Genomic DNA, 27421 nt, shown 5'->3' with positions numbered 1-27421 from the left:
CCCTGGAAGGTGGAATGTGACACCAAATAGGCATTAGGTAGCGGTGAGAAAGTGATACCCCTCTAGGTGTTGTCAATGTCCACTCTCAGCCCTGCCAAGTACAACACATCAAGCGTTAGACTAACACATTTCAGTGTGATGGTCCGCATCACCGCACTAAAAAGGGAAGTCTCGCATTTATAGCACCTCCTGAAGCTCTCAAGTCGGAGTGCTATAATTAGCACAGAAGAAAGCAGGGCATAGAAGCAGTGCTCTGGCAGCCTATGTATATTCAAAAGAACTGGTAACAATATGTTTTGCAGATGGCTGCGCAGTCCAGCCAGACCTAGAAACACCTATGGCCCCACAATGGTGGCCTGGAAAACAGCCCAATATTTCTTCCCTTCTGTGATTACCCCTACTGTGGTGTGGTAAATATCCTTTTTACCTTGACTGAATTTCATACGGAATCTAAAATAAAGTAAAATAGCTCAGAATAACAAGAGGCAGAATCCGTGGTATAAGAGATTTTCTGAATGGGCTTTATTCCAAAATGGCCGACTCGAGTGGCGGCCTTCAGGTTCCGTCACCCCGAGGGTTCAGGAAGTGAAGTACAATACTTTATTGACAAGAAGTAACTTTTATAGCTCATACATTACAATGAAATGAATGCAAAAGGCGTAACAATTGATAAGAGAGATGACATAGTGGTACGTAATCGAAACTAGGCGTAATAAGGAGCAGAAAGAAACATGATTGGCTCTGATTATCATGCATAGGTGGATCTATAAGATAATACTTAACATAGATGCGCGCGCAACAGCATGACGTGTGATTGACGTGCAACTAGGGGGTGAAGGGGACTTGACATTTAGCTCTACATGTGGAGACGAGAAGTCTGGGGGGTCAAGTCAACCTAATCCCAAATCATATCTAACATCCTATGTTTAGAGAACTATGTTATCCACAAGAAAAGACTCTCGGACAGAATCTATTCTATACTGACTGTGTGTGCGTGTACAAGCGTCTAAGTGTCTATATGAGATGCGAGGGGCAGAAAACTTTCCATGGCAACAGGGCTATGAATTACTTGCAGGAGGACGGAAAGGCCGAGTCCTTTGCTTGTGAGCTTAGAGGAAATGTTTACCTAAATCACTGGACAGGAATGCATCGGCCGAAGAGCAAAGTAGATAATTCGAAGGTGAAATACAGCTTCTTGGCAGGCAGGCAAAACTGGCCGAGGCAGGCACCGTTAGCTGCACAGGGAGTAGGACAAAGTTCATGGATACAGATGCGAGCTCAAGCTGAAGCTGTCAGAGACAGAGAGCAGGGAAGGCTTTAAGGACAGGATCGGGCCTACTTGCCTGAACTGTAAAAATGGAGTAACTTAGCCATATAAAGTCGGTGGCCTTTCATACTTCGGAATCGAATATCCAGCCCATTGATGGCGGATCTGACAGAGAACATGTTGACGGTGGACGCACATATGTTTGCGTTTTGGAAACTGGAACTGGAGGGAACATACATGTACTTGTGACATGCACATAGAACCGTTGGGGTCCAAGATAGGGGACATAACTGATCAGGAAAATCCACACTTCCACATTCCCTCCTTGTCCCCTACTTGCCCTTCAAGAGATATCAATCTTCATCATTCCATCGATTTGCTCATGGAGCATCATTTCTTCTTCCTTCTTCTTCCGGCATTTTGAACGAGAACCTTGATATGGAATGCATGATGTGGCACACAGACCACAAATCGCTGGTCCACATTGCAGGCATAAACAACAACTGAAGAGCATAAGAAGGCCAATACCTAGGAAGGATAGAACTCTCCATCCCCAGGCTGATATCACACTCCAAAACCACCCGGACCACGTCCAAGTGCCTGGATTTTCGTGTATCTGGCTCACAATCTTATGAAGGCGTGTTATAGCTTTATATACAGATGGCGAATTTTCTGGTATGAATATGCAGCAGCTGGATCCGATGACCCTGCAAGCTCCGCCCCTATCGGCCAGGATGACGTCAAGGACAAGACGATTCTGGAGAACAACAATTCTCATTACTGATTGTTCCTCTGTCAGATTGCCTAGGGCGGCTATAGTCTCGTTTACTACAGCTTCGAGAGTCTTGGTTAGTTTACGTATCAGCTTACTATTTGATATTGTACCTATATAAGGAAAGATGCCTTTATTGAAATCTACATACTTGTCCCATGCCGTCTCAGTATAATCGACAACTGGGAGATCTCTTCGCTCTCTATTGTGTACTAAATGAACATTCCGATAATAATCAGGTGGAGCTAGGAAAACAGGTGGCAGAAGGAATGCTATGTAACAGGTACCATCCCAATCTAGAGGCAGACGCATATATGCCGTCTGACCACATATAAAGTAAGAATGGCGAGAAGCTCTAAATGAAGATTTACCTTGATCACTATATTCTACTGTAGTAACGCATTGGCTATGGCCCATATGTATGGAACCAACTTTTCTTACACATAATTCACCCTTAACTGAAAATACTGACATAGTGGGCAGAATTAGTTCAACTTCGGATTTGACATTCAGAATCATAAGATTAGGTGTAAAATTACCTAATTTATACACTTCATTTTCTAGATCAGTTCCTGTTCTACTGGGGCGACCCTCCTTATTAGGATGACAGACTTTGAATAAAACTAGATTCAGATTTCCCCATATCCAATGTTGTTGATAAACTGCTGTGTCTGGGTCTATGGAATTTAGTAAACTAAACCATGCTCCACAGGAGCCATTGTGTGTGAACGGATGTGGAAAGAAAGGCAGAACTCCTTTGTTATTCTGATAGGGAGGGAGTCGGCCACACACCCAACAATTGGTGGCATTACTAGTCTGATGGGAATGATGTAACATACTAATGAAAGTGTAATTGCGCAGCGCAAGTCTATAAGATAATTCATGTGGCGGTAGGTCACTAAAAGAATGTTCAGCAGCAACATTATAAACATGTCTAGAAATAGGATGATATATGTGCAAAATCACACTCGTAATAATTACTAAAACACTCAATAAAAACAAAATTAATAATGTCCTCATACAGTAGCTACGCAGTGATTTACAATACGCCTGTCGTTTCAACATTTCTCGGGTATTTTCTCTACTCAGGTCCAAGGGATACATATCGGAGACAATTCAACCGCTTCACCTTGGAGAGGACTTAAACAATCAAATTGTTCGACTATTTGGGCCTAAGCTTTAATTTATAGCACTGAGAGTCATTCTGTTCAACAAAAGGAAGTTTTGAATCAGTCTGTGAGGGAGTGCAGGGCACAGTGTCTATATCCGAGGATAGTCCATGAAATTTCTTAATGTGGCTGGAATGTATCCAGCCCTTGCGGCCCTCAACTTTCACGGCTGTTCTTGTGGTCAGCAGGACTAGCTTCGGTGCTTTCCACCTGGGCTCCAACTGGGTCTTTCGATCAAAATTTCTCACAAACACCAGATCCCCCGGAGCAACGTCATGGGGTTTCACCTCAGTGTTGTCAGGAAAAGCTGCAGTTACCTGTGAACGACAAGATTGTAGTGCAGACATCAAGGAAGCCAAGTAATCTGTCAGCATATTACAATTAACATCAGTTATTTTACGTGGTATAGGCGTCCCCCACATATTTGGTGGTCTTCCGAAGATCACCTCATACGGGGATAGCCCTGTTCGAGAGTGTGCTACCATTCTTATGTAAAATAGTGCAACTGGTAATGCTACTATCCAGTCAACACCTTTCTCCTTACATATTTTAGACAATCTGATTTTCAAAATTTGATTATGTCGTTCCACGAGACCTGCTGCCTCGGGGTGTCGGACACAGTGGAATTTCCACTGATATCCCAACAAAAGTGAGACATGTTTCATTAATTCGGATGAGAAAGGCTGGCCGTTATCTGAATATACAACACGTGGTAAACCGTACCGCGGGAAGAATTCTCGAACTAACTGTTTGGCAGTAGTCGGGGCCGTGTAATCTGATACTGGGTACGCCTCAGTCCATCGGGAGAGAGCGCAGACAACTACCAGAACATATTTGAATCCTCGACATCGTTCCATCTGGATATAATCCATTTGGAGCACTTCAAAAGGATGATCAGGAGTCTGGAATCCACCCTGTTCTACGGGAACACTTTTTCCTGGGTTGAACTGACAACATATCATACAGGTACGGACTTTTTGTTTAGCTGCTGCTCGTAAATGTTTGTTGAACCAAATGTGTTGAATGCTATCTAGCATAGCTTTCTCTCCTAAATGCGCTGGGCTGTGAATTGTAGCTATAATGGCCTGGACCATAGAGTCAGGAAGAAACCATACAGATTTCTCCTTCGTCATCCATCCCTGATCTGTCTGGATCCCTCCTAGTTCAGTCCATTTCTTTAATTCCTCTGCAGTAGCATGTGTCTGTACGTCAATTACGTCAAGTGCGGGATCCTTAATTGTCATACACTGTGTTGGTGTCTGAACTATTGGCTTTGTCATGTCTAATGTGCGATTCTGAGCAGTCTGTTTAGCTGTTCTGTCAGCTAAATCATTGCCTTGAGAAATGATATCAGTAACCTTCGTGTGTGCTTTACATTTCATAATCGATATGGCAGTTGGTAGATGTATTGCGTCTAACAAGGCATGAATGAGGGTTCCGTGCTGAATGTGGGCACCATGGGAGGTTAAATAACCTCTCTCTCGCCACAGCACGCCGAAGTCGTGTACAACTCCGAATGCATAACGTGAGTCAGTGTATACATTAACTTTCTTATTTGTGGCTTGAATACAGGCTTGTGTTAGAGCAATAAGTTCTGCTGCTTGGGCTGACAAAGTATCTATACAATTTGTCTCAATAACTTCAGTGTCTGTTGTGACTGCATACGCGGCCACTAAGTCTCCTGTACTTGCTCTCATGCACGATCCATCTACATACAACGTCAGGTCTGGATCTAACAATGGAACGTCTGTCAAGTCTTGTCTAGGTTTCGTCTTTATTTCAATAATTTCAACACAATCATGAGCTAGTGGGTCTGTTCCAATTACAGGTAATAGTGTAGCAGGATTCAATGTATTACACCGTCGGATCTCTATGTGTGGCTGAAACAATGTCAGTTCATAACCGGTAAGTCTTGCTATGGTCAAGTGTTGTGTTTGTGTTCGGTTCACAAGAACTTCTACTGCATGTGGTACTTGTACTGTCAATGGATGTCCTAACACTATGGCATCGCTTTGTCTGATTGCTAAAGCTGTTGCTGCCACTGATTTCAGGCATGCGGGCAAAGCCTGAGCTACGGGATCTAATGTACTGGAAAAATAAGCACATGGCTTGCGTGATCCTGCTTGTTCCTGTGTGAGTACTGACAAAGCAGTACCTTCGCGTTCTGTGACAAAGAGTGTAAAATGTTTGCTATAACATGGTGTTGCTAAAACAGGTGCTTGACATAAAGCTTCCTTTAAGCTTTCAAAAGCTTGTGTATGTTCCTGAGTCCAAGGGAGAACAGTCGATGTGGCTGCCTCCTGTGTGGTTAACTGAATGAGTGGTTTTGCTAGAAATGCGTACTGAGGGATCCACTGCCTACAATATGAAGTGAGGCCTATGAAAGCCCGCACCTCCTTTTGTGTCTGGGGTATTGACATGTTAGCAATTAACTGGATGCGATCTGGTGTAAGCTGCCTTCCCTCCTTGGACAGCGAGTGACCAAGATAAATAACTCGCTGGGCACAGAATTGCAGCTTAGAGGGAGACACTTTGTGCCCCTTGTCGGCTAGAAAATGTAAAACTGTCAGAGAAGCCTTTTCACATTCAGGTTCGCTTCTCGCGGTGATCAGCAGATCATCGACATATTGAAGCAGTGCAGTATTGACTGGCATGTGGATACTGTCAAGTTCTCGTTTCAGTGCTTGGCTGTAGATGCTGGGGCTTTCTGTGAATCCTTGGGGAGCGCGTGAGAATTTAAAGCTGCGCCCATTTAAACTGAATCCGAACAAATATTGGCTTTCCGGATCTATTGGGACGCTAAAAAAGGCATTCTTGAGATCAATTACAGTAAAGAATGCTGCTTCGGAATCAATTGCTGTCAATAATGATGATATATCGGGGACCACAGGAAATTGTGGCACAATGCACTTGTTTAGTTCCCGCAAATCAATAACCAATCGGTATACTGGCGGAGCAGTAGGGTCAGTTCGTTTAAGAATCGGAATTATCGGTGAATTACATACATTGGAGTCTGTTTCTACAACTACTCCTTGGGCAATTAACTCATCAATGATTTTCAGCAAAGCCACTACAGCATCTTGCGGTAACTTGTATTGTCGCATTCGTGGTAATACCACTCCTGCCTTGAGTGTAACTCGGTATGGTGTAATGTTCATGCAACCAACATCAGTAGGGCCTTGTGCCCATAGATGTGCTGGTAAAGTCTGTAGTCGGGGATCCATGTCTCTAGACACATAGTGACCTTTAAAATCACGTAAAAACAACCTTATTCCTCCCGGAGAACAACATATTATGGCTCCTAGGGCTTTCAGAGTTTTAATTCCTAACAAATTTTCTGGGCATGATTTAGTAAGCAATAAATCTGTAGTTCGTGTCAAAGGTCCTATCGTAAGTGGAAGAGGCTGTGATACTTCGTTAACAATAGGTTTTCCTGAAAAACCAAGGGAAACATTTTGAGAGCCTGAGAGGGGTGCCCCTGGAACTTCACTACGTTTTATAGTTGTACGACTTGCCCCTGTATCGAGTAAGAATTTTCTATCTTGACCTAATAATTCACTATGTACATAAGGTCCTTCTTGATCTACAGGAATCTCGATAAGCGGTAAGTCAACTTCCCTCTCTAGGCTGGTTCATGCGTAACGCTGATACTCAGGATATTCATACTGTGCAGTCTGATACATTTGTCGTGTGGTGGTTTGTGTGGCAGTAACAGGCAACGGTGGTGCAGCTGGCACAAACTGTATTGGCTGTTGTGCGGCTGGCATGGCCTGGGAATGTGGCATAGCTCCTTGTTCATTCTGATCTTGTCTGAGTGGCCGTGATCTTTCTTGTGTTTTACCTATGGCGATATTGTGTTTTAAAACTGGACAATCGTGTACGTAATGACCTGGCTTTTTGCAATAATTGCATGTCCCTTTTACCGGTCCTGCTGAATCGGACTGTGTCATACCCTTTTTATGTCCTTCAGCCGGTACTGTCTGAGACACTAGCATTTTCATTTTTGTATCTTTCATACGTCTTTGTTCGTGTTCTTGTTCATCTCTAATTCTATTGTGATGATACTGTAACATTTGTAGCATTTGTGACGGAGTGTTACTTTGCCAGGTACTCTCGAATTTCAATATTCTATTCTTTACTGGAGGTAATGCATTTTCTACTAATTTTGTCACAAATAAATGTGGATACGACTCACTACTTGTTTTTATACCACTATTTATTCCAAAACATTTTTCAAATCGGGCATAATAGTCACTTGTGTCTTCATCATGCTTTTGTTTACAGGCCGTGATTGCACCCCAATCTTCCTTTTTCGTAGTTAACAAACGTGGCAGTACTTGTACTAGTAAACCTGGTAATGCTTTGACTTTATCCCCGAGCCCTGAACCTGCAGCTCGGGCCCTTTCTTCCGTTTCTAATGCTGTCCAATCTATCTTTTGGTCTCCCACTTCCCACTCTTTTTCTTTCAGTTTTTCATAAATACCAGCAGGTAAGAGCACCTTTAATATCGTCATAATATCAGGATAGGTATACTCTCCCATCAGCAACATGTCCTTAATTTCTCGGTGGAAACCCGCTGGGTCTTTGTCATGACTTGGTACTATTTTCTTCATTTCTAACAATTCAATTTTTGATATGGGTGTGTATACAAATACACGGTGAAACTCATTGTCTTCGCCTTTTATTGGGTGCACTTCTCGTAAGGGATTTTGTCTATCCATATAATACGGCGTTCTTTCTCTGCGGGGCAGCGGGAAAGAATCCGGATTTACAAAAAGGACATACTGTTTACGTGACACTAATATTTCTTTAATCAACTTGTTACTAGAACCTCTCCATCTGTTCGTGAGTAGTTCCGTTAATATATCAGGTAAAGGACCAGGGTCAGCATGTTGGCTTTTATATAATATAAGGAGTTGCTGAATCATATAGATTCCAGCTAAACGTTGTTCATCTGCACTAAGGTTAAAAAACGTGTGTGCTACGGTCTCATCACCGTATTTTTCAGGACTGTCAATCCAGTGAACGGCTGATCTGGCCAATTCTTGCTCATCCATGGAATCGAGGAGGTGGTAACCCCTTCGTTCTCGTAGTAGTTTATCTGCGGCTTGGAACAGATGTTCAGGAGACTTTAAATTTATTACAGGCGTCGGATACGTTCTGCTATTATTTGGACATACAGAGTGTATGGGATCAGAAAAGCATCTAGTATTATCACAGGATCTTCCTCTGCCTACGTATGCTATGGTTTCTGACTGTCTTGCGGAATTCCCTGATTCGGAGACTTCATCTTGCTCGAACTCGTCTGTTTCCAATCTTTCTTCGTGAATGCGTTCTATTTCTCTACGGATTTTTCGGCACATGGCTATTATACAGTTTTTCTTATCGTGTCTCCCTTCTGATATATTCTGGCTCCATCTTGTAAGAATAAGCATTGTATTCGGGTCTACCCCCGGACGGTCTTGATTTCTGATCACGCAGTTTATGAGGAAACGTAACAGTTCCCCCTGTATCTCTACTTTCTGGAATTCCATAGCTCTGTTAATACATTCTGGGTCTCGCCCTGTTTGGACAAAATGATATATGTTATCTAGATGCGTAGTCATTCCTGGTAACCTCGCTAAATACTCTGCAGCTCGTCTGATACGTAATGATGCCAGGACCATTTCGTCCTCTTTACCGACCACCGGGTCATATCTACAATCTATAAGGAGTTCCTTAAGCGTACGTTCACTTACGAATTTGGGTGTACGTGAATGCGCTGATTCTTGAAAAATAAGTTTATTTATTCTAGGTGGCGTAAAAGTATTGCTTGCACCTCCCGTGGCCCCTTCAGGGGCGTCGGGTGTGAATGGATTCGTCGAACGTGACACAGCAACTATAGGTGTCGATACCACTGTAGAATCGACTGCGGGGACAGATGCGGAAACAGACGTGCTTGCCGGAGCTCGCGTCGGGACTTGCTGTTGCACGGGGACAGATACCTGATCCTGACGTTGAACCCCTCCGCCAGACGGTCTATGTGGTGTGGGGTTAGCATACTCGGGAGCTGCGTCATCTAGATATGAGGAAAGAAAAACATCTTCTGCGGTTCTGGGATGCCCTTTTGGATGTACCTTAATTGGAAATAATGGGGGTGGCAAGTCTTTTGGCATCTCTGGAACAGCCTTAGGTAGTCCTTCGGCTAGGAGGGGATACATACCACTCATAAGAGCGTTTCTTTGTCTATCTACTTGTTCTGATTTTACTCGGATACCTTCCTCAATTAATATATTTTCTTGAACTTCCTTTGAACTCTCTTTACTCCTCTCTTCCTGTCTACGTGCTTTTTCTGTACGTCTATGAGATTCTTTACGCCATAACTCAACAGCGTCTTTCTGTGACTGTCTGACTTTTCTTTTCCATAACTCTTCCTCCACTTTCATGATGCACTCTGCATCCCAGGTTCCCGCTGCGGGCCACCTTTGACTTTCCGGCAATCCCTTGGTATAATCTACCCATAGATCAAGAAACAATATGGCATCTAAGCCATGCTTGTGATACATAAAATGCCCTGGGGTGTCCCTAGGAGGAATAGGAACTGCTTCTTCGAGCACCCCTTTTCTGGTAGTAATCTGTCTTAACTTCGAGAAGAGCGGCATCTCGACAACTGATCTGATACTTACTCTTGAATTCACTTAATACGGAAAACACAATAATGAACGGTGAACAATGAACAATCATTCATACCACAATATGCAAGACATTTGAACACTTTAAACATTTAAACATTAAACATTTAAAAAAATGACCGACGATGATGACAGTCTGCATGACTAATCACCAAGCTGAATTCTTGACAATAACTGAATACTTCGGAATACTTGATATACTGCTAAACAGTACATATACACTGCTAAACAGTGCAGACCGGATTTGTGTACCCAAATCCGTCTTGACCGGCACAACCTATGTGCTGTCAACACGCCTCCCCGGCGATGGTACTCACCGAGTAGCTCCTTGAAACGGAAGGCCTCAGAGAATGAACGGGACTCGATGACTGCGGACAGCGGACCCTCTGGACATCGGGATTTCGAAAACCTGGTGGGCCTCTGTATACCTCGGATCTTGCTCTCTCAGCTAGGCTCTGGTCGGGATACTTCGCACTTCTCACCGCCTCGTCTGGGTTGATCGCAGCCTCAGTCGCCCCCGCTTGACCGGAGGGAGCTTACAGGAAATCCTGCTGGTACGCGTTTATGGTCCGTCCAGCTGTGGCAGGAGACCGGGCCTGCAACGCACCGCCGGCGCGTGAGATGAGAAAGTGTCCCTATTCGGGCGCCATTATGTGGTAAATATCCTTTTTACCTTGACTGAATTTCATACGGAATCTAAAATAAAGTAAAATAGCTCAGAATAACAAGAGGCAGAATCCGTGGTATAAGAGATTTTCTGAATGGGCTTTATTCCAAAATGGCCGACTCGAGTGGCGGCCTTCAGGTTCCGTCACCCCGAGGGTTCAGGAAGTGAAGTACAATACTTTATTGACAAGAAGTAACTTTTATAGCTCATACATTACAATGAAATGAATGCAAAAGGCGTAACAATTGATAAGAGAGATGACATAGTGGTACGTAATCGAAACTAGGCGTAATAAGGAGCAGAAAGAAACATGATTGGCTCTGATTATCATGCATAGGTGGATCTATAAGATAATACTTAACATAGATGCGCGCGCAACAGCATGACGTGTGATTGACGTGCAACTAGGGGGTGAAGGGGACTTGACATTTAGCTCTACATGTGGAGACGAGAAGTCTGGGGGGTCAAGTCAACCTAATCCCAAATCATATCTAACATCCTATGTTTAGAGAACTATGTTATCCACAAGAAAAGACTCTCGGACAGAATCTATTCTATACTGACTGTGTGTGCGTGTACAAGCGTCTAAGTGTCTATATGAGATGCGAGGGGCAGAAAACTTTCCATGGCAACAGGGCTATGAATTACTTGCAGGAGGACGGAAAGGCCGAGTCCTTTGCTTGTGAGCTTAGAGGAAATGTTTACCTAAATCACTGGACAGGAATGCATCGGCCGAAGAGCAAAGTAGATAATTCGAAGGTGAAATACAGCTTCTTGGCAGGCAGGCAAAACTGGCCGAGGCAGGCACCGTTAGCTGCACAGGGAGTAGGACAAAGTTCATGGATACAGATGCGAGCTCAAGCTGAAGCTGTCAGAGACAGAGAGCAGGGAAGGCTTTAAGGACAGGATCGGGCCTACTTGCCTGAACTGTAAAAATGGAGTAACTTAGCCATATAAAGTCGGTGGCCTTTCATACTTCGGAATCGAATATCCAGCCCATTGATGGCGGATCTGACAGAGAACATGTTGACGGTGGACGCACATATGTTTGCGTTTTGGAAACTGGAACTGGAGGGAACATACATGTACTTGTGACATGCACATAGAACCGTTGGGGTCCAAGATAGGGGACATAACTGATCAGGAAAATCCACACTTCCACAGTGGGCATAGGTAACTAGTGGGTAAGAAGTTACTGACAATTGCATGCTTTTATGGAGTAACTGTTGGTAATATGTGTTTTACGTTGAGGTCCACAGGTTTTTCCCAGACATTTGTCAAGCTGTCTGCAGGCAATGTGTCTGGCTGTAAATTAAAAACACTGGACTGTGTTAAAGCTGGCCGGAGAAAGCATATAAGTTAACACCACCCAATCGAGATAGCTCTTCTGGCCAGGCTTTGATTAATGCAGAATGTATTCTGGTGAAGGTTCAGGCCATGTAGTGCATTTATATTTCCAAGATGAACCTGTTCCCCATACCTGGCCTTCACACAGCTGTGGAACAACAATCAGTTCCAGCAGGTTCTGCCCATATGTTACTTAGCCCAAGTTGCAAGCGGATACTCCATGCAAGCGTTCTTGGCAAGTTACGTATTGTTCTTAGAATTTTAAATGGGTTCTTATTAGACACCTAGTTCAGCACCACACAGGGCTCCCTGCTTTCATTTTTGTTCTGGAAATTTCAAGTGGTGCTGACACTGCCGTGGCCCCTAACATTGTATTGTGGCCAACCAAACATGCGCAGAGTTCTCTAACATGCGGGTACTTTCTCGTTGGCGCGGTGCAGCCAATAATCATTAACTATGTTTAATAGCAGGTGGTTGCAGGTAGAACAGGTATAGAAACTCCTTTTTGTTTGAATGCACATCACAAGAAAATATGATTCTTCTTAGCACAAGGAAAAGTTAGTAATGGATTCCACTTTCTGCTTCCTAAAGGCAGAGTTAAGCCACGCAAGGACGACTAACAAAACACATAAGTCAAAAGGGCTATCAAAGTACTAGCCCACCAGCCATGGCACTACTTTGTTGGTGGATGTAATCAGGCAAAATGCCAGCACTCACTGGGCAAGAGACCCAGTGGCTGAAGAGGGCCGACCCATTGCCCCATGCAGAATGTTGTGTTAGGTGGAAGCAAATTATAAATGGCAGACCCAAAGCCCCTCTATGTGCTTACATATGTTTGCATTTATTATTTATCATTTTTTGTTTACTTGAGGTTGGCAAGACATTGAATTTGTCTTTAGTGTATTGCAACAAATCTTTATTAAATATTGCTAAACTGAACCTAGTCAAGCCCCATCCAAACCCTCTATTCCAAGATGCTGTATTGGACACCGATAGGAGCAGATAGAGATCAGATATGTATCCTCTATTAATCTTCATACATCAATATAAAGCTTTCTTCTGTCTAACCATCTATCTTATGAAATGCTCACATTACTACTAAGAAAAGCTTCAGTTCTTGACGACAACAAACCTAATGATGTAAATCGATTGAGCGATGCCATGTTCAATAGCAACCCTGACAACCAACAATACACTTCTTCCTTACCAGGTGATTTTTGCATCATGAAAAGTATTGGCCACTCCTGTGCAAAAGGTCCTACCTGCATAACATAAGGCAACTGTGAGACCATAAAACTTCACCACTAACTGGACCTGCCAATGTTTGGAGCAAAACCCAAGGAGGGTGATGGAACCATGTGAATGTCAGCTGGGCCTCTCTTGTGGGTAGTAAGGGCTATTAGGGCCTTGTTTCTGGCTAGCGAGTTCCAATTGAACCTCTGTTTTGGCTGGTAAACACCAGTTGGGCACTATCACTGCCTTCCCCCTCAAATGCTTGGGTAGAGTTACCCTCTGCACACTCTTTTGAAAGAGATAACTTTTCTTTTGCTATGTACAGTTTCTATTGATTCACTTTTGGGGTTTTGGCACTTGAGCTTCCTAAAATATTTTATTAGGCTGCCTGCCTCCCAGCCCAACATGTGTGTGGAGGCCTCTACATAATACTGCATATGTCTCTCCTCAAGAGCTCATTCAGACAGAATACTCTAATCAGTCAATGTATTATAGAAGGGTCTACCTCCTGCATTTCCATTGGGTCCAAGTTTATCCTCCTCCTCGCAGATCTAATCTTAGGTAGTCTTGGTCTGCAAGCTTGAGAGCAGTGATTGAACTGTATCAGTTATCCGATACGCTGCACCAAATTGTGATCAATATACTATCTTTATTCGGTCATGATCAATCTCAAAACACAGCATTACCCGCATTTCCGCATGTGTTCCCTAGTTTTCAATACGCATAAACACATAATTGGAACAGCTTTCCACTTGTCATTTTTAAGTGGGTCTAAATGGCAAATTGGCAGGAAATCCTAAATTATTTTAATTAGCAAGTCAACACCTTAGTACAGTGTTGTTTATAGGTTGAAGGCCCGACCCTTTCCTTACACAACCCTAGAAGCCAGATTTCTTTATCCAAATGTTGTTATATTCACCGATTGTTGTGGGAAATTCTTGCGACACTCCTTAGGGGTTGGGCCAACTCCTCCTCATATATAGATATTTGTCCTGCGGAGTGTCTTTTTCCAGACAGTTGTTGTAAACTAATGAGATAGATGAGATAGATGCTTAGTGAAAGAAGGTCCAGAACTACTTAATTGTGTATTTCAAGGCTTTTTAATCTTCCTTTTGTTCTCGTTTCTGTGTCTGTAGCCTTATTTATATTTAGTTTTGTAGCCAACACGTGTTTCACCACATTAATTGCCTACAAGGCGGGGGCTTTTTCAAGGCTAAAAAATAAAATATATTGAAAACACTTGCACTTGGTTATAACGCCTCTTGTGACGTGTGCACGGTAAGTCAAATTATGTGTATAGGACGTCAGTCCTTGGAATTCGTGCTCGGAAAAATAACTCTCAGTGAATAAAAAGAGACCTTATTTACCCTTAGAACAGACACATTCAAGTTATGGCATGCTTGACAAGCAAGGTTGGGATTCAGGACTTTAACCATTTCAGGCACATTGAAAAAAACATGCTTTCAGCACTTGAGGGTTAGTAAACATTAGGGATAAAAAAATGTTAAGAACGAAAAGAAGAAAAGAAGAATCTAGTTCAAATTTAGGAACCAAATAGAACAATCAATGGTACTCCATGTGACTTACCCTCCCATAATACCTTTTTCAAATATAGAGACGCTAATACCAGGAATGTTATTGATCTTTCACACGAGATCTGTGGACAACTAGACATAGAATTAATAAGGTCCGTAAAAGGCTATGCGTTAGCCTATACTTTTGATTTATTTCCTAAAGGTTGTAAGAAACTTAGCATAGACGAAGGGAAAGGGTATCAAGCCTATGAGTCATTAATGATAGATAGCGGGAGACATCTACTTTCAGGTTCATTGTACGTTAAGCAAGAAGAAAATGCATACATTTCTTTTGTACTCTTGCCGGATATTAAGTGTTAGATGGGCAACAAGCAGGCGTTTCCTAATGCAGCAATGGTAAAACAACTCCAGAGACGGCATTCCCAGCATATTTTAAGTTCTTAAAGAAGAAGGGCTGCTATAGGTTTTGTGACATCTTACCTGGAGTCTGTCTTTCAACGAATTATGTCAAATGTGCTTAAAGGTCTTTCAGGGGTGAAGTGCTATCAAGATGATTTGTTGATTTATGGTTGTACTAAGGCTGAGCATTACTCAAGGGTTTGTGCTGTTTTGGAACGTCTGAGGAAAGCTGATTTGACACTAAAAAGGGAGAAATGCAAGTTTGGTGTGGAGGAGGTAAACTATCTGGGTCATTCCATCTCTGGACAGGGTGTATTTCCAAAGAAAGAACTGGTTGCAGTTGAAGGAGCCTTGTAACAAGGAGCAGTTATTTTCCTTTTTAGGTATCGTAGAATTCTATAGTAAGTTCATTCCAGGGTATGCAGACAAAATTCATTCTCTTAGAAGATTGACAGGTAAGAATGTGGTTTGTGATTGGAGTATGGAGTGTGCAAGAGAATTCATTTCTATCAAAGAGGATTTGATGAAGGCTCCTTCGTTGCAAGCTTTTGTGCCTGGTGAAGAGACTCTCATTTTAACTGATGCAAGTTCCAAAGGCCTAGGATCAGTTTTACTTCAAAAGGGCTCTGGTGCTGAAAGGTTAATTGCTTGTGCTTCTAGATGTTTGAGGGGCTCTGATCTGAACTACTCGGTAATCGAGAAAGAGTCATTAGCCATTTTTTGGGCTTTGAGGAAGTTCAAGAATTTGGTTTGGGGTACTAAAGTAAAAGTGCTTTTGGACCATAAGCCTTTGAAAGAGGTATTTTCAAAAAAAGAATTGGATTTGATTTCATCTGTTGTTGATTATATTCCAGGGGTAATCAATAATGCTGCTGACTGTTTATCTCAGTTAGTGGATGTCAAGGAAGTTGATTTGGATGAAGAGAGTCAAGTTGATGATGTGATAAAAGTATGTGAGGTTACGTTGGGTGTCATTGATGAAACTGAGTGGAGATCTGAAGTTGGCAAAGATCTTGAAATTTCTAAGGTTATTGAGTTATTGTCATCTTGTAAGAACAAACACCTTGGGAAGCCTTGGTCTTTGGTTTGTGGAGAGTTGTCAGGTGTAGATGGTGTACTTGTTCGTGGTACAACACTTATTCCACCGTTGGGTGTTAGAAGTAAGCTTCTTAATCTTGCACACATAGGACATCTAGGCATTTTGAGAACTAAGGAATATTTGAGGTTGCAATTTTGGTGGCCGGGCATGGATAAGGAGGTTGAGAGGATGGTCCGTGATTGTGTGGAATGTTGCTCTAGTGATAAAATGTTAAAAACCAAGCAGAGGCCTATGGTCTGCAGGAAGATACCTGAACATACCTGGGATGAGATTGCAATTGATATTGTTGGACCTTTGCATGGTGTGTGTGATACTTCTTATTTGATTGTTGTTTTAGATCTTTATTTGAGATGGATTGAAGTAAGTTCAGTCAGGGATATTTCATCTGCTAGTGTCATAAGATTCTTGGAAGAAATATTTAAGAGGGAAAGTTATCCCAATTGTATTCTATCTGATAATGGGCCACAGTTTTGTTCTTCTGAATTACAATGTTTCTTAAAAAACTGTGGGATTATTCACAAGAGAAGTTCTGTTTATCATCCAGAAACCAATTGAGCAGTGGAAAGGGTAAACAAGACTCTCAAAGAGAGCATTCAATTAGCTAGGGCGAGTAATTTGAACTCCAAGGATGTTTTACAAGACAGGATTACTGCTAATCGCATGTCACCTCACTCAACAACAGGAAGATCTCCCTTTGAGTTGTTCAAAGGTAGGGCTTCAAACACAAAGTTGTGTCCAGGATGGATGAGTCTGAATAAGGGACTGAAAGGCAATCACATAGATGAGTGGAGATGCGGAGAAATAGAGATACAACTTACAAGGAAAAGTTACTTTGATGCCAAAAAGTGTGTTCAAACTAATGATGTCAAAGTGGGTGACTATGCGAAAATTTGGGCTCCTGTTGGGTCTCAACCATGGTCAAAGTATACTGGAGTAAGAAAGGTTATTAAGATTTTCAAGAATGCGGTTAAGACTGTTGATGGTAGCATTTGGAATAAGAGCAGAGTTGTGGTGGTCAATACTAAGCCAATTAACGGTGTCACTCAAAGAGGTTACGCTCGCTCTTATTCCTCCACAAGTGTTTCAACACCATCAGGGATACATTCTCTGCCCTCCAATGTTAGAGAGAGGCATCAGAGGGTACATAGATTGACTCTGTACATGAAAGATTATGTTTGTTCAGTCTTTTGACTTTACATTTTACTCATTATTGTTAATGCGTTTTTATCTTTGCATTTAATGTAATTTATTTTTCTCTCGTTTATGATTTCTTCTTTTGTTGTAAAGAGTGAAGATGTGTGACATCTTACTTGTTTGTGTTCTAAGCAGAATCTTATGAGGTTTGGATTTCTGTTGTTGGCAGTTACTCCGGATTCTCCGATGGATGAGGTGAATAAAACCAGACCTGCACTCAACTGGATGCGAGTCAGTGGTTTCTTAATGTGGTAGACACCACAGGTTACAATGTCCAGTACAAGAAGACATGTTGCAAACAAAGTGTGTGCAGTCTCAGAAAAAGCACAGGAGAAATGCAACTCTTTATACCATTCTTGTAAAGTTATCGAGTTTGTTTTCATTGTATTAGGACAATTCAAAGTATTCAAAAAAAACCCTACCATGGTTGTGCAATTTAGAGGGATAAAGCATCGGGGACACATGTGCATTACTGGAAATAATATGTTAAGAATTACAACACTTTTTGCTAGTATTGTACAGCTATTTGAGTTTGCATGTGTTTATGTTTTTGGAGCAGTTCAGGTAAGCCAGAAAGCTGGGGCGCACTATCATTGAGACCCCGCATTCTTACCTTGAGATGTCTCTGCGGTCACCCTGTAACAATTGTATCGGGGTCAGTGCTGCATACGGCATTGTCCATGACAACCATATTTGAAGGAGACATGAGATTGTAACTCGTTTCTTGACAAATGACTTCTCTTATTGGGCATTGTAACCTATGGCAGCTCCTCTTCTTTAAGAACTTAAAATATGCTGTGCATGCCATCTCTGGAGTTTTACAAGACTCAGGCATGTTTACAAGCCCCTATCGCCATCACAACGTCACTTTCAGTGAAGCTGTGATGGCGATAGGGGTTTTGCCTTATTTACAAGGCAGCGTTAAGCCACTTAACGTGGCGTAACGTTGCCTTGTAAATAAAGCCCCTTTTCACGCTATGCTTAGCATGAAAGGGGAGGGCAATGGGTGTTGCTGTGGGCGTTCCACCACAACACCCATTGATTCTGACGCTGCCTCCTATTTACAAGGAAGGCATAAATAGGTGGCAGCACCAGAACTCAGACCAGGGGAAACCTGGTCTTACCCTAGTGCAACGAGGAGAAATGTTTAATTTCTCCTTGTTTTTGGTGTTTTCATGGGAGCTGACATTTGCAGCACACATGAAATCAGAAAAACGCCAATGATTGTTTATGTACAGGAAGGTGACCCTGAATAATTTTTTGTAAATGCCATTTTGCAACTTCTGTGTGTTCTGCATTAAGCAGCACACATAGAAGTTAGAAAGCAGCATTTAAAGATTGTTTATTTGCAGGAAGGGGGACCTTCCTGCACATAAACAATCTTCCCATTCACACAGACACCCTTGCAGTATGGTGCAAGGGTGCCTGCGTTGGTGCTAGGCTTTAAAGTGTTTCGCCATCGCATGGGGAAACGCAGGGCTGCACCATATTCTTCTAAATATGGTGCAGCCCTGCATTTTCTGCAGTGGCGGAGTGAGGCGTTAAACCAGGAAGGCTAACACTTCCTTGTACATATGCCCCTCAGTCTCTCTCTTAGGGTGACCAGAGATCCTGGAGTACCAGCACTGCCCTAGTTTTGGGGGTCTGCCACAGTCTTCAGCGATGCTCTCTTCGGGACTCACCTTTGGGCCTATTTTCGCAAGCTGAGGGGTCTCCTCGCTCCTGACAAACGAGGGAAAGAGACCCTTCCGCCTGCTAAAGTTCTTTTCCTCTCTAATGCTCACATTCTTTGCTGAGTCTGCTGGTGACTGATGTAGCATTACCTTATTTCAATAATGCTTCTTCCAGGACCATCCTAAACCTGCATCTCAATGGCCGGAGGTGGACAGGGGCAGAGGGCTTTCTTCAAGTTTGGCCTGGTCATACACTCTACATGTTTTCTGAAAGGAGAAGAGCAGTGCTTAATTTGAGCAGGTAATTTCCGTTACTCAGCACCGGCCCTTTGTCGTCAACACCGGCGTTTATAACAGCTGCTGCTGCTTATAACAGCTGCTACATGGTAGCGCTGTTTGTCAAATATTGCGAGAAGCACAAGAACAGTTGTTTAATAATTAAATATACATTAGAGTCCGTAATACCTGCCACCCAAAGATATAAAAAATAGCTTGTGTGAGTAAATAGCGATTGTACTCTTGGTGCAAGAATGGCTAGCCTTAAGCGCGCTCTATTGTGTGTTCTGAGTGTATGACCCCCTTCTGAAAATGTCTGGAATGAGCTCAATGTGGTTTTTTTGTCATCATTCTGTTATGCAAAATATCATTAAAATAAAATATATTTTAAAATAATCCAGCAATGAATTGTATAATATATGCTAAATAGCTGCACGCTATCATTAAAATTGACAGAGTAAGACACTATACATGTGTGCAAATTGCCACGATGCTAAAGATAAAATTAAAATTCACATTGAATAGGAATAAAAAAGGCCTCAAAAACTAAATTGTGTGTTTTGCAATAAATAAATTAAGATACAAAATGTCACAGCATTTATCCTTATGTATTAGGTGTTAAAAGGCATTCACATTATCTGAGTGAGTTGGTTGTTGCTGAACTAAATACACATTACAGAACGACAGATTTGTGCTGGCTTGAAAGGCGTGTGAATTCGACGCCTGCCGATCACAAGCAGCTGTGTCAGCACATGGCTATTTCTGACTCCAGGCCACAGAAAGAAAGAATGCTGAAGTCCACTAAATCTTAAGTCAGTGAAAAAACATGGTGGAAAACCCTGCATTTCAGATTGCTGTTTTAAAAGTTAGAAATATAGTTTCATTATTTTGGATAACAGAGAACAGATTGACAGTAGGGATTTCCTTTCTTAATGCCTTTTTAAATAGGCATATCCGTGGTTTTGATGTTAAATAATAATTGTCCTTTAAAAAGTGGCGCAGATTTTTCATGTTTCAAGTTAGGCTTCTGTGCTTAGGGTTATGAATGAATGTGTTTAAATATCATAGGCAAGGGATGCAGCTTGCTTTTCATATGTGGACTCATCAAAATGATTGGATTTATTAAAAAGAAAATATATTTTGATTATATAAAAAAAATGTTATTAAAGATAGGTGCACTAAATTTGTTTTTTAATATTTATAATGCCTAATAATGATACTGTGACCTCCTAGCATCAAAATTGAATTTAAGCGGTGCTGTACCACAATAGGGGGCAACTTACATGTGAAATGTCACTTTACCCAGGCATACAAAACTCATTTTTATAAGGGTATACATTATATATTTCTGATGCCACATCTCTGGAATGTGTAGGGAACATTCTGGGGATGACTAATATGCCAAAAAATTGTAGGATATTCATTTTTAAGTGCCCCAAACATCAAAGTCGAAATTGGGTAAAATTCACTATTTACAAGCAATTCGGCCAATCAGAGCAGCTTTTAAACTGCCTTAGGCTCCAATAAATGCACATATGTAAGTATAAAATGAGTGGCCGACATCTATACTGCTAGACAAGTACTCAGCACACTGCTTACAAATACAAATATGTATAAAAATCCAGCAGAAGTTATTAAGCTTACCTCAGAATTGCTGGTTGACAGGAATGGAATGGGTTTGCTTTTCAGCTCTCAGTCTCCAGGGTCACTTTGAATTGGGAGAACCACATGGAAACCCTTGCACACAAAATGGGACAGCTGGTGGCAATGGGTTAAAAGGTCGAGTTCTACATTTAGAAGTCTAGCAGGGCTCAGAGCAAGGTTTGCTTTGACATTTCGACATTTGAATTTTTTTTGAACGACGAAATGGCAGGGCAGGGAGAGAAAGAGGTTTTGCTTACTTTTTTTGGGGGCAAAAGCAAGTTTTTGTGCACTCATATGAACAGAGGGAAATATAATGGTATATGTGAACTCTGATTAAGAGAATGGCTCTGCCATGTATATAGCACTAATGCTTTTAGGGCTGAGTTAAGGAAGCAATGGGGTTTAGTTTGAATTCATGCGCCCTCATGTTACAACTAGTATACTTGCTAAAGGGATTGGTGGTTGGTTATTCATGTTCTTTAGCTGGATCAATGGGCTATTTACCTCCTCAGAGTTTGTTTATGCCCACTTGCTACACATAGGGGTTGATAGTGTTGACAGAAGTGAAACCTGTTCCAGGTTTCCTACTGTCAAAATGGGGGAAGGAGGCTAGCTCCTCTACAAATTAAGGGTGGGCAAGTTTTCTCTCTCTTTTTCTCAATTTCTTTTGCGCCTGTCTAAACTGTCTGTGAAATAGCCATGAGACATTTAATTGTCTATTCAGTAATACTGTTTTAAACATTGTTAGCATTGATTAAATACATAAATATGCTATTTTACTGCCCATCCTGTCTGATGAAATTATGAGTAGTCTAGATTGCTGTTCCCTTATTTGATCCTTAAGGGGAACTAGATGTGGGTAGTTTTTGTTCTAAACTTCTCAGGTGATAACACCATTATTGTTTATGTTATTCTCATGCTACATACAGTTTTGCAAGGGCATTGCTAGTCTTTTATTAGCTAGTCTGTGTAAATAAACTGACAATCCTTACTAGAGCTGATGTTGCATAGTTTGGATCGTGAAAAGTAGAATGCAGGGAAGATGCCCATGTGATACTAAGCAAACATTTTTGTGGAAAATACTGTTTTATAGGAGTTTGTCTGGAGAAAATGTACCCATTATGTTGAAGTTTTTAGTTCTTTATGTAATAGGAATCCCTGTTAAATTAGCATTTTTAGATTTTCTTGTTGCTCCTATAACATGAGAGCATGGTCCTAAGCGTACAATGTAGGTGCTTTTATTAAGAGAAATAATTTTAGAAGTGTCTGCAGTCCTGTACAATGCAAAGTCTATGAGTAAACGTGTAGAACATTTCCTTTTTTCCTCAGGGTCTTCAGATGAATAATATAGGAATACACAGATGTAAGGATTTGGAGTATGTCTTTATTGTTTTTCTCTTTTCCTCAGAATTTAGTAAATGAACACAGACTTCCTTGGCTGCTTGGGATTGGGTGACGTATTACTCTTGTCAGGTCACCAAAGAGTTCCTTTTATACTTGCCAATAGGTCCAGGCTGTTGTTTTTTTTACTCTCACATAGATAGATGAAAGTGGTTCTTGGATGCCTTGCTAATATATGGGGCGTCCCAAGACTAGGAAGTATTCTGCGACTATCCTCTTTGTTGATAGATTATTTCTGTGCCTTGTCTAAAGACCCTTTTTGTTCTGTTCACCAATAGATATTTTCTGTCTTACAACCATTGCCAGGGGGGCCCGGACATCAGATCCAGCCTGAGGAGTCAGCACCAGTCCAGCTTGAAGCCAAGGTGAAGGTAACCAGCACAGGCATTGCTGGCAACTAGGACCTCAGTGAAGGTAGAAGGCCAGAAGCACTGGTATGTGAAGTGTGTACCCCTGCCACTGTCTTGGGCGAAAGACGGGGTTACAAATCAGAAAGGAGAAATCGTGGATCAAGTTTTTGATGCCCAGCTGAGAGTCACCGACCGACCAGAACGGCAAGGAAGTTTTTGCTTGAGGTGACCCCTTTTGAAAGAAGGGTTGCTTCAGAGATCCTAGCATCAGGCATCTGAATCCTGGTCCCAAAGTGACTGCAAGTATGCACCTTTTGGTTGTTGGTCAAGAGATACCTGGGCACACTGGATGCAATATGTGGCCCAAACGAAAGAGCAGTGTGCCAGCAGAGCAATACAGGAGTTAGGGAAGGACTTGAGTTCAGGGTACAGGTGCTGTGTCTCAGGTGCCTGTTAGATTGAAGTGAAGAAAACTGGTGCACTGCCTGAGACACTGGACAGGATCGCTGAGAGTATTTGCCCTAGTGGGTGATTACCCTATCCTGAAAGAAGAAACTTTTCCCTTGAAACTGGGCAGTGATTCCTGAGTTGCGAGTTGTGCAGCTCCACCGTGGGAACAACAAGAGCCTGCCTGTGAGGCTCAAACGGACACAGGGAGAAGACTCCCCTCTGGCTGGTTGTACAGCGGCTTCAATGTCCCAAGGACTTCTTTTTTTGTTAAAAATTTACCTCTTTAGTCGTCCCATTTTTTAGGAGGAGCAGCCCTTTGCAGCTCTTCGTCCTAATTCCTATGGCCCTGTGTGGTCCTCCTGGTTCCCTGGAGCCAGGATTATTTTTGTAATAATATGTGTGACTGCTTTAATATTTGCATTAGGAATAATGTTTATTCTGCAAGAGAAAAGTTCATCTGAGCAGTTGACAAATGTTACTTTATACTTTCCTTGATTATAATGATTGATGTTCTGGCCCTCATAAAGGAAACACTAGAAAAGTCTAGTGAAAATGTTTTTGTTAGATATGTGCTGTTTGCTATTCTGAAGTTGAAATGGATGGTCACTGAAATGCATAGGAGCCCTGAAAATGTTTTTACTAGATGGTTCTGGGATTTGCTTAGGACTAGAAACTTAATAATTCTGTTTGTGAAAATAGTCATTACTCTCTCCTGCTATCTGTATGACCCAATGCTCTGTTCCCTTTTTACTCCTGCTTATACCTTATATATACCCGCTTAACAATATTTAGAATGAAAAATGCCCACCTAGCAATGAATTAGGATATTGATAAATTTATGAAAATTAATGTGCAAATATTTTCTGTGTTCCTACTGGATCATAGGAATGTCTTTAGCTCATGCTAAAAGGACCATCTGTTAAAGATTACGGGGATCTGTTAGCATGAGCTGAAAGCCATTTTGTACTTCACAGCCATTTTAGTTACCTATGTGCTGGCCCTTTGCTGTTTCCCTCTTCCGGAGCCTTGGACATACTCAGAAGGGCCCAGCTAGTAGAATTTGCCATGCTCCTAGTATAGAACTGTCAGGCTGATGTCAGCAACGTATTACTCCTCCTACTTGTTGACTGTGCATTTACTGTATGACCATCTATGTGTGTAACTATTCTCATGTGTACTTGTACCGCCTTCTTTTGAGCCCCTGTGTGGGTATGTAAGGCCCCTGTTCTCTGTACTCCTTAGAATGCCTCCTACAGTGACTTGAGATTTCTGTGTGACGCAATCTCCCTCATCTGAGGTTAATAAAAAAGATGTCTTTTATATTACAGCTTCTGTGGCAATCTCTTCTTTGTTGGTTTAAACAGATCAGGTGTATCAGTGAAACCCCTGAGAAGGTTTTGATTTCTTCAATGGGACACTACCAACAACTGTACTGGTGCCACTAACTCTGTGCATCGCAAGCTAACGAGATGTGGCTGTGGGCCACTGCTGACCGCTGCCTCCGGCACACACTGCGATGGAGAAACTCACACAATTGGAACTGAGTCTTGCTCTCTTCATGGCAGAGTTCATGTCATTGTATAGGCCTCATCGCAGACTGCATCACCTTTAAGCTACGGTGCCACTTAGTATGTGCCCCGAAATTCATGGGCACTCTCTGGTTGAACTTTGGTGGCGTCTGAGTCCATGGGCTGGGGTTGTCTTCATCATCATGTAGCTTATACTGACATGGTGCTAAAGAGGAGTCTGTAGCATTCAACTCCCCAATTTGCCTCTTTCTGCTTGCTTATGCCCTCTGCATTATGCCCTGGAAGGACACCTTCACTGTCCCCCGCAACCCTCCGCGACATTCACCTTGGACATTGACGAGGACCCGCTCAACTCGCGTGGGCCTACCTCATTGCAGCGCTAGTCACCGTCCCGTGGCAGTGTGCCTGTACCAGCCGCAGTGCATCCGGGGCCACTAACTATGTGTAGCTCAAGTCACTGACCCTTGTTGTTTGATACTTGTACTGCTGATTGTCTGATCACTGTTGTGGTAGTTGCCAGCACCAACCATCCCCTGAGGGATGGCTTACACGGCCAAACACCCATCCAGCACAGGCGTCACTGGACAGATGACCCTGGCAATAAAAGGGGCCGGGCGCATGTGCCCGTAGCCAGATCCACAAACTCACTCAGTGTGTCCGTGTGGTCTTTATGTGTGCATGAGAGCCCCGGGCCATACCACATTACATTGTGCTGTGTACAGTGTGCGTGACCATGTCACCACAGGCAGTGGGGTAGACCTGGGACATGTAGCCGTGTCGTACCTCCCTGTGAGCGTAAGCGGAGTGGACAGGCGTACAATACAGCGTAGGGGTGTGGCTACGTTTAGGCCTTGCCAAGGAAGTGACTAATGCGTATGTTTTTGTTGTGATGTCTGCGCCATCCATCCTGCAATGGACAATGTTGCTATGTGGCATGCCCCCGGAGTGCGGGTTCGACCAAAGGGGTACATGAGGGAGGGCATGCCCGCTCGGGGTCAGGGATCACACATGCCGACTGTTGTGTGTGTCGCTATTAGCGCAGCATGCGCCAAATGTCTACCCTCAACTGCATGGCGAGCTCAGACAGGCAGGTGCTCTACATCTGTGTCAGCCCTGTCCTTACAATGGGCCTACACACACGTGGCCGGCAACCTCCAGCGCACATCATCAATGTGTCGTAGTCAGGCTTGTGGACATGCGCAGACAGGCATGACAATGGTGTGCCGTAGGGGTGCAGGTGATGCAACCGCGCTGTGCACACTGGTGAATAGCCCTGGGGGAGGAGCAGCAGTGAGGCTACGTAATACACATTGATGCCGCTCATTTGCAACAAGCAGTTCATGTCATACAGGAATCACTAAGTCACACATATCACACACCCATGAACCAGTGAGCCTGCTGACACTTCATGCAGTACGTAGTCTTGACTCATGTCTCTCTGCACTGTCACAGGTGACCAAGGATATGCACTCTGTGCTTGGATGATGACACCCCTCCGAGCCCCGAAAACACAAGCCCAGAGGCAGTACAATTTGGCCCACAAACGTACCAGGGGCATTGTGGGATGCACATTTGGCGTGTTGAAGTCACGTTTCAGGTGCCTGGACGTCACAGGTGGAAGGCTCCTGTACAGCCCAGACATCGTGTGCAAGATGATCATTGCATGTAGTGTGTTGCACAACATATGTGTACGCAGCAATGCACCATGGATACGAGTGCCAGATGCACCGGACGATGATGATGAAGATGAGGCAGGTGGACCACACCCCACTGCAGCCACAGCAGGAATTGCCCGTAGGAACACCATCATTGACAATTTCTTCTCATGTTGACGTCACTGTGTGACGGTCCTTAGCAATCATGGGACAGTACGATGAAGGACCACAGGCACAGCATGTGCAAATAAATGCATTCCAAGACACATATACTGCGTGCATGTCACTCATCTGTACAGGCACTTCACTCAGACAAGTGTGGGTGCGACATGTAGTGCTAGCAATTAAGGAATTTGTTAATGGATGGTGGGTGTGTCACCTCTGTGCAGTGAGTCTGTTTAGGGTGTCACGTATTCAGACTGCCAGTTCTGTGTGTCACAGTTGGTACGGTATCCCACTCTTCGGCGTTTCACATGTGTCCCAATTCATTGCATTTTGGCTGTCATTTGTGGCCTACATGTGACAACAGGGCTTCTTTTGGGCTCTGATATGTGCCGCCATGATGCAGGGATGCACCCTGCGACTCTAGTCCCACAACATGGGCAACATGTACGTAAGGGGGAGTCACTACCCCCCTACCTTAGTTCATGCTATCATTATTGTTTGATCATGGACATGGACCGTCTGTGTGCGGGGGTGTTGATTGTCACTCTGCAATGTGAAGAGGAGATGCGGTTTCACAGTGTGTTCCATGTATGTTTCTGCATTGGCGCAGTTTACATGCAGTATGCATGTCAATGTACATTGTGGCTGTTTGTGAGGGGATGCCCATCTGATGCGGGTCAATGGTCATTTGTTCTACATCACGGCTGTGAGGTTGTGCTTGTACGTTGTCATCTCACCGTTTTTTTACTCTGTTTTTATGGAGCATTTTCCCGCATGACGCGTGGGAATCACAGGCCTGTTGCTGGTTATCGCTGATGTTTGTATCGCGATTGGTCTCATCGCTACTATTTTCGTGTTGTTGTTTTGTGTTTTTTCGGCGTCGCGTTGGTTTTAACGTGGAGAATTGGAGCGTTATCGTGAGCCT

The 27421-nt window shown here is 43.0% G+C and overlaps 1 protein-coding gene across 1 annotated transcript in view; it reads right to left on the bottom strand.

Annotated features, from left to right (window-relative positions):
• Nucleotides 1–27421, bottom strand: part of LOC146863411 (CD209 antigen-like protein C) — a 114882-nt gene that overhangs the window by 42957 nt on the left and 44504 nt on the right. The window lies entirely within an intron of this gene.

Source organism: Triturus cristatus, chromosome 2_2 (assembly GCF_964204655.1).
Source record: "Triturus cristatus chromosome 2_2, aTriCri1.1, whole genome shotgun sequence".
Taxonomy (NCBI): domain Eukaryota; kingdom Metazoa; phylum Chordata; class Amphibia; order Caudata; family Salamandridae; genus Triturus; species Triturus cristatus.
Note: the sequence above shows the minus strand (reverse complement) of the source record. Positions and strands in the feature narration are given on the sequence as shown.